At 35.5% G+C, this 8,686-nt stretch overlaps 1 non-coding gene across 1 annotated transcript; it reads right to left on the bottom strand.

The window, feature by feature from the left end:
* Positions 1–6,841: 6,841 nt before the first annotated feature.
* TRNAT-GGU (transfer RNA threonine (anticodon GGU)) lies at positions 6,842–6,913 on the bottom strand. Its single transcript has one exon. It is a non-coding gene; the product is annotated as a tRNA-Thr (tRNA).
* Between the last annotated feature and the right edge of the window lie 1,773 nt (positions 6,914–8,686).

The following is an 8,686-nucleotide window of genomic DNA, read 5'->3' as shown; positions in this document are numbered from 1 at the left end:
GATATGCTTCCCCAGGGTGGCTACTCACTGGGAATTACAGGAATTATACGTACATTCTGCATGAACTCTTCTCTATAGACATGAAAAATTGCAACTTTATTAATCCAAATCTCATTGAATGCATACATATTTGTAAATTGCTGGAGGCAAGTTTTTCACAGTTTAGATTCTATTTATGTCGAGGAAGGAAAATAAATCTGTTTACTTTGTTAGTGATATCTTGAAATTGATTAGGTAAATTTGAGTTTGAAATTCTTATGCAATTAACAATTTTTCGTAGATTAGTATGTCCTTTATCATTTGTGACTTGTGTTTGCAGATGTATTTCGAGCCTGTATGTGAAATGGCAAATGTAAACTCTGCACCTTAAAATAAATATAATATACCTTTCTTATCATGGCCCCTGAGTGGCCACCCTGTTCTCCCAGGAGACTTGAATCTGCGTGCATCCCGTAGCCTGAGCCAAAAGCCTGATACTCTAAACTGCACAGCCATAGTGCGGGACTTAGTTAACACACACATGTATGTATATTAGTTAACACACACATGTATGTATATAAACTGAACAACACAAACATATTTTATTTAATACCACAGACTAGGAAATATATTAAAAATATAAAACAACTGTACTGTGCCTGGCTGCTGGAAGCAAGTTACGAAAATACTAGTACTTTACGACAGTGGCGACTCGTGCCTTTCTTTGGATTTAGGAAGAAGTTATGGAAAACTTAGGAAGGTATTAAAAATGCGTTCAATTACATTGCACGTATTGCTTGTACTATCCTTTGCATTTAGTGTTAGCTGCATGCCCTTGCTCAAGCTCACTTTGAACTATGAAATATTTAAATGTGAACCTACAAAAATCTATGAAAATAGCATTGAAGATATTTCATATTTTCAGATTGCAAAGATTTTCATTTTGTTCCCCCTCCCTGTCGCCGTGTGGATTGATAATAAAAAGTGCTGCTTAAGGCGAAGAGGGACAATTACGCACCAGGCATGCATTTATTCCAATATCGTCGGAATGAGCAATGCTACTAAAAAGATCTCCGCCAGAAATGAATAGTGTGAATTTCTCCCCATGTGGCAAGTGGAAGCGGTTTCCTAAGTTGATTATTAGGCCTTATACAGTTTTTGAAAAATATGATGAATTAGTATTTACCGAATCCCATGTATTCCTTATGGCACATCAACTTCAACTTCAAGTTACGGCTCATCAAATGGGAGTTTCGACTTTTCCTACTACTATGACATAGTTCAACGTGCCCTTTTTCCGTCCATGTACTTTTCTACGTCATTGGATGTTTGATATTCCCTATAGAACGAATAAAATAATGGTCCCATAAGCCTAGTGCATTTCTCCTTGCCTCCTACGGCCATCCTGGCAGTGTTGCCAAACCTGATGTGCATAATAGAGCTAAATTTCACCATTAATATAGCTAAAGAGGACTTTCAAGGAGCTAGATTAACGAAGGCTGCATAAAGTGCCTACTAGGGTAATTTTAGTTGTCAGAGGGGTGAGGGTGCTGCTATTACCGTTAGCTTTAAAGTGATGGCAATTTATTCTTAGTTTTCACCGCCTAGATTTGGCGGCATCACCCATCTCAATAATCCAATGATGTTAATATAAAATCGAAAATAAAGGGTTCCCGGATAACAAAATTGTCATCTTCATCTTAGCCACAGCGCTATATATAAAAATACCTGGGGAGGAAAGAAGAGGTGGGTGACGCAGCCTATAGCTTTACGAATATCACGTCACGTGCAAAATATACACTCATGGCAAAAGTTGGTATTTATGGGCCGGAGCCAGTGGTGGCATCAAAGTGGGGCAGAGGGCGGGTGCCACAGTTCACAGTCAAACGAGTGCACGAAAGAGCCAGATCTGGCTCCAAAAGAGAGAAGTTGGCAACAGTGATCAGCAGCTGCCCCAGCGAGAAAGACCTAGGGGAAATTGTCCCTCCTCGCCTTAAACTGAAATTATGCTAAATGCTTCTAAATTGTGTTTGGATTTATTATTAATTACTTATTTTTTTGGGAAACCTGTAATTTTAAGTTAAATTATGCATCTACTTTTCGAGTTTTGAACTTGCGTTACTTACTTTCACTACAGTTATGTAATATTGTTAATTTTCCCATAAAATTGTTTACAATGGCTCAACAAACGAAATGGATTCAGCATATAAGTTGAAAAGATGCAAGAAAACTGTTCGTTTACCTCCAACATTCTACCGATTTCCTGCCCTAAAATTTCTCCACGAACTCTTGTGGTCAGGATAAAGAAAAGGTAGAGGATGAATCATAGCGTGGTTGTAAAAAGCTTGTCACTCGTTTGGCATACTCCCTTCTTGTATTTGAAAAATGTCCGCTGGTGAAGTAGAGATAAGATTTGGGTATAATTTTATTTTTATTTCCTGAAAACTTATCCATTTGAATTCGATTTTCCCCTCCCAGGCATTATGCTAGATTTTACCACTATAGCAAAAGCAGGGTGCTAAGTGCCAAGAAATATTGAACTGTACTACGTTTAGTACCATTTCACTGGGTTGGTATCACTGATTGAAGAAACTCTTGATGCTTGTTTTGTATGTCATGTCCCTTTCAGTGCCCTTTTCAACCATGGAAAAAGGAACGTATCATGCGGAGAGGGGAGTTTGGAGGCTGTGGAAGAGCTGTAATTTTGTGTTTTGACATACATACAATTTATTGTTCCACCTTAGGCACATATTTATGGTGGACAATACCTCTAGAACCGAAGAAAGCAATCAACAAGCGAGGCTCATTCTCCACCGACTCCCTGCCATTCACAAAACAGAGAGCAGGTTAAAGATCCATGTATTGATATTGACTGCTCACCATACACACCTGCTGTATAAGGTTTCAGGTTTCCGTGGCTGTCTTTCCTAATTCACACAAAATTTTATGTTCACACGCTGCTTGATTTTCACACCATGCTCTTATCAAAGAACACAATACCTCTGCAGCAAAGACACCTGTGTTACTATGCACTGCCATGCTACCTGTTTGAATTTTGTGAAAACACTTTCAACGCTACAGGAATAGATGTAATCAAGTGTACCACCTGTCACGAAACTCATTTCTATTTAGTTATAATTCTAGTTCCAATTATAGCCTCTGTCTCGAATCGAGACAAAGGTTGTATTTCTGACAAAAGTTTAAAGTGGAACCAGGTCTGTACTCTGGGTGCAATTGTTCAACTACAGACTAGACACATTAAAATGTTACTCAAGTATTGTTAACAAAATCATGGATTGCTGTAAGCCCCATGGTGAATTAATAAATCAATCAATCTGATTAATATTCATGATTATATACACAACACTCAACTCTAACTTGATTTAGTTTGTTGAAAAGACATAACCAGGGCCCGGAAGTTGAGGAAATGTCCTCTTTTTTTGTGATGTAATAGACACATCCAAGAAAGGTATTTATCCATTTCACATGAAAGGGAGACAGAATCTGTAACTTTTATTTTGCCTTTTTCCCCCTTTTTCCCAGATTTTGCATTTTGTCATCTTTTTTTTTTTTTTTTTAATATTTTGCATCTTTTTGGTCCTTTTTAAACTTTCTTTCTACTTTTTGTAATATTTTCATACAAAATTAACAATTGCTCAACTGCCAGCAAAATCACATAGGAGGTGGGATTACTGTATCAATAGCAATCGTCTTTCTGTGGCAACAATTAACTACCACTTGTTGGCAATACTAGGTGCAAAGCAGGCAGTGGAGATTGCCAACTGTAAGGGGTTTATTCCTTGCTCTTTGGCAGCAATGTTAGTGGGAGAGTTAGCAGGGAGACAGTTCTACGAAGCCACTTGTTTCAGTGCTCTTCAAGATGCCTAAGGTTAAACCATTGAAGTCATGTTTCTTACAACTTATATCCAATTTCGGAGACGATGTGTTTTCAACTGATGGAACAATTCTATTCTGTAAACTGTGTGAAACAAAAGTTTCTGCAGAAAGACGATTACATGGGCAGCAGCACACAGGGCGCGAGAAACATTTGAGAGCCATTACACGGGCGGAGAGCTTGGTGGTATACTGCAATGCGGAGGAAGGTATGTAACTTTCATTAAAATTAAACCGTGTTTTCAAAAACTTTCTTCAAGTATGTCTTACGAGAAAGAAACGTTTATAGTTTTTTACGTTTTTGATTAATCTTGGTCAATGTATGTGTTTTGGAAGCATGTGATGCCTGGGAACAGACTGAAACATGTGGAAAAATATTGTAAATTGTATTAATATATGATCAGAGAAACAACATATTTTGTAGGTCTTTTTTCTTTTTTTTCCAATTTTAACAGTATTTTGAAGGGTCTTTTTCTCATATTATTTCGGTCCTCAACTTCCAGGCCCTGAAATCAAAACCAAGTTATTTCCAACCTGACCTGGTTCAGAAGAACTTATCACGAAATAGTTTGTATTGTAAGATACTAAGCTTTATTATAACAGAAATCTAGACAAGGAGATTGAGTTGGGTAATGACATCTTATTATTGAGTTGGGTAATGACATCATATTAGAATGAATGATGGTAACAGAAAAAAAGGGGATGGGGTATGACCTTTGGATTGTTAAAGTAGCTTTCTTGTCAAAGTAACATTTAAAGAAACAAAGGAGTTGATCAATGAGTTGTAATCTTGCCACCCCACTTTAAGGAATGCACAAAATTGTCTGATATCTAGACAGCATTTGTAACTTTTTCTGTCCTGGCTCTTCATGCATCAGTGTTTCTCGGGCATTTCTGACCGTGCATGTGTGTCTCCAAAATTGTTATTATTATTAGTTGCTAGGGGAGACTTTTCTACTCTATCTACCATATTAGTGAATATCCTGCAGAACTGTTTTTCATCATAATTTTACTTTTCGTACAGTTAGTGTACTGAGATATAATAGTTCTTGTCGTTTGTTATTAACTTTTACATACCTTGTTCACAAAAAAGCTTGAAAAGTTAGGGGGGAGTTGTTCGGCCTCTCAAACAAGAGTCTAAGTTTTTGGAATTTTGAATACTGTGAAACCATTTATTGTTTGGTATGAATATGAAAATAAAATCTGGTTCCTGCATTTTATTTATTCTTTGGTATGAATATGAAAATAGAATCTGGTTCCTGCATTTTATTTATTCTTTGGTATGAATATGAAAATAGAATCTGGTTCCTGCATTTTATTTATTCTTTGGTATGAATATGAAAATGGAATCTGGTTCCTGCATTTTATTTATTCTTTGGTATGAATATGAAAATAGAATCTGGTTCCTGCATTTCATTTATTTTTTGGTATGAATATGAAAATAGAATCTGGTTCCTGCATTTTATTTATTCTTTGGTATGAATATGAAAATAGAATCTGGTTCCTGCATTTTATTTATTCTTTGGTATGAATATGAAAATAGAATCTGGTTCCTGCATTTTATTTATTCTTTGGTATGAATATGAAAATAGAATCTGGTTCCTGCATTTCATTTATTCTTTGGTATGAATATGAAAATAGAATCTGGTTCCTGCATTTCATTTATTTTTTGGTATGAATATGAAAATAGAATCTGGTTCCTGCATTTTATTTATTCTTTGGTATGAATATGAAAATAGAATCTGGTTCCTGCATTTTATTTATTCTTTGGTATGAATATGAAAATAGAATCTGGTTGCTGCATTTCATTTATTCTTTGGTATGAATATGAAAATAGAATCTGGTTCCTGCATTTCATTTATTTTTTGGTATGAATATGAAAATAGAATCTGGTTCCTGCATTTTATTTATTCTTTGGTATGAATATGAAAATAGAATCTGGTTCCTGCATTTTATTTATTCTTTGGTATGAATATGAAAATAGAATCTGGTTCCTGCATTTCATTTATTCTTTGGTATGAATATGAAAATAGAATCTGGTTCCTGCATTTTATTTATTTTTTGGTATGAATATGAAAATAGAATCTGGTTCCTGCATTTTATTTATTCTTTGGTATGAATATGAAAATAGAATCTGGTTCCTGCATTTTATTTATTCTTTGGTATGAATATGAAAATAGAATCTGGTTCCTGCATTTTATTTATTCTTTGGTATGAATATGAAAATAGAATCTGGTTCCTGCATTTTATTTATTCTTTGGTATGAATATGAAAATAGAATCTGGGTCCTGCATTTTATTGACTTTTTCAATATGCAGCTTTTACTTTGGTTATTCTGTTTGAATACTAAGTGGAATTTATTTCTGTTATTAACAATAAAAATAACAAGCTTCTCACTTCTTTTGTAGCTTGAAGTAAACACTATGTCAATTTCCAGCAACACACCTGTTCGGACCCCCCCCCCTTTTTAACATGATGGCCATTTGACCATGTTGCCCTGCTGCATGTTGTTGAGGGGTTTGTTGGGAGAAGAAATTAGGTAAGAGAAACAAAACAGTCAACCTTTTAATACACGAAATATTGCAAATGAACAAGTCTGTTTGTAACAAGGTAACTTGCTCTAAAGTTTAAAAAAAATGACAGTTGACAAAACTGCTTGCATAATAGATTGAAATTGCAGATAACTTGATTCTCACAACAAATCTACATCCTGAATGCATTCCTCAATTTAATGCACACTTTTTTAAAACTCACAACAGTAGTATTAATTTTGAAAAAAAAAGAAAAAAGGCAAAATAATAGTAATAGAAAAGTTTACTGTCAAAACTACATGAGCAGCTAAAGCTGAAGTACAGTACATTGTCAAAGTGGTTATAATTGAGGAAATAAATATAATCAGGTGCTTTTCCGAATTCAATTACCAAAATTTTCACATGAAGATGTACTAGAAATTTTCAGCGAAAAATGCAGGCTCGACCAGGACTTGAACCCGGGTCTCTGGCATACCTTGCCATTGCTCTAACCACTGAGCTACCGAGCCGGCCTGGCCTCACATGATTCCTCCTTGTCCCTGTTTTACCTGCGTGGAATCGTCTCTGCCAGTGCTACCACAACAGGATCTGTTGCCTTTGAAACAGTAGACTTGGCTGAAAATTTCTACGAGTACATCTCCTGTGTGTGCCTAATCTTCAATAATGAAGATGTAGCTCAGAATTTAATCATGGTATGCCATTGTAATGTAAAGTTTGCTTACAGAGGAAGCAAATATATTTCTAGTACAATATTCATGTTCACATGTCCCATTCATGCCTGTCATCTAGTGGAAATTACAAATAGTGACATGGCAAGATGAAGGAAAATAAGCATTGTTGCCTTCGAGTTATTTGAAGCTTCCATATACACAAGACTTGTTTCTGAATTATTAGGGAAATGTGCCTCCCTGTGCTCCTGTTTGTGGATAGACTACTCACAATGGAAGTTGCAATCTGATTTCAGGAGGATCGGTTATTGGCAGTGTTCATGTTTCAAAGAAAAATATATGTATATTATACAGCATGTTCTAAATGTATGCAACAGCATGCTTCAAAGGTAAAGAAAGAAAAAAATCATTTTAGTCAACCCTGGTAGTGACAAAATTGGTGAACTAAATTGGAACCAAATGCTACTCTGCTACTGATGAAGGGGTAGATTTCCCTCATCTGATATGTCCAATAAGTTTTCAACTAGAGGGTGGCTACTCACTGGGAATTCATTGAATATCGGGAATTATGCTTGAATGATTGGCTTCCGGAATTATGTGTGAATTTTTCTCCATAGACGTAAAAAAATGCAACTTTTATGAATCCAAACTCCATTGAATTTATACATATCGATAAATGCTCTGGGGGTTTTTCACAGTTTTTTATATTTATTGAGAAAGAAAAAGAAAGCTGCTTGGAAAACAAAACAGAATTCTCTCAATCCATTTAATACAGCATTAATAATGATTGTTCCCTGATAATATTCCTAATGTTATACTGAAAATGGTTCTATGTACATTAGCATGCAATGTTAATTGGTCATTATCCAATGTCTAATGCTTTTAACAATACTTATTCTAAGACTAGATTTTATTTTACTTTGCCTTTTGTGCCACTTTTGGCTAATTTGCGAAGATGGAGATGAGTGATGACATGATGTAATTGATGAATGGAGACTCGCAAACATCCATGCTCATGCCAGGATTCGAACCTGGGACTCCTGGCGTTGTAGCGTGATGTGCTAACCACTCTTCTACATGGGGTGCACCTCTGAGTACTTGATTAGAAATTATTGAGGAGTTAACAAAAATCTATTGCAAGTAAAGTATAGAACTTATGTAAATGAAACAGTCCAGAACTAACGAGGAATTTATTTTTTTCTTACCCCTAAAAATGTTCAATGTGTGCACCACGGTTGACATGGCACACATCAAAACAAAAGTCTAATTCTTGAGTCATGTAATGCAGCATCGGTGAGATGATGTCTTTGTTGAAACCCCACTAAATAGGGTGACCATAATATTTTGACCCAAAAATGGGACATCCTAAGGGGGTTAGTTTACCAACCCCCCCCCCTCCCTGTTGAAAAATTGTTAGGTATAATTATACAATTATTAACATATTATTATTTATAAAAGTATGGGTCATAAATGATTCATAATAAACAATTAATGAAATATGATCTCTGGTTGTCAAAAGGTATTAACAAAATCTCGGTATGTCTTATACATCATGTTTCTGGTCCCTTTTGATCAACGTGTGTGTTAGTCGTACGTTGAAGTTGAGGAGTGCAA

This window comes from Lepisma saccharinum, chromosome 21 (genome assembly GCF_977018435.1).
Source record: "Lepisma saccharinum chromosome 21, izLepSacc3.1, whole genome shotgun sequence".
In the NCBI taxonomy this organism is placed as follows: domain Eukaryota; kingdom Metazoa; phylum Arthropoda; class Insecta; order Zygentoma; family Lepismatidae; genus Lepisma; species Lepisma saccharinum.
Note: the sequence above shows the minus strand (reverse complement) of the source record. Positions and strands in the feature narration are given on the sequence as shown.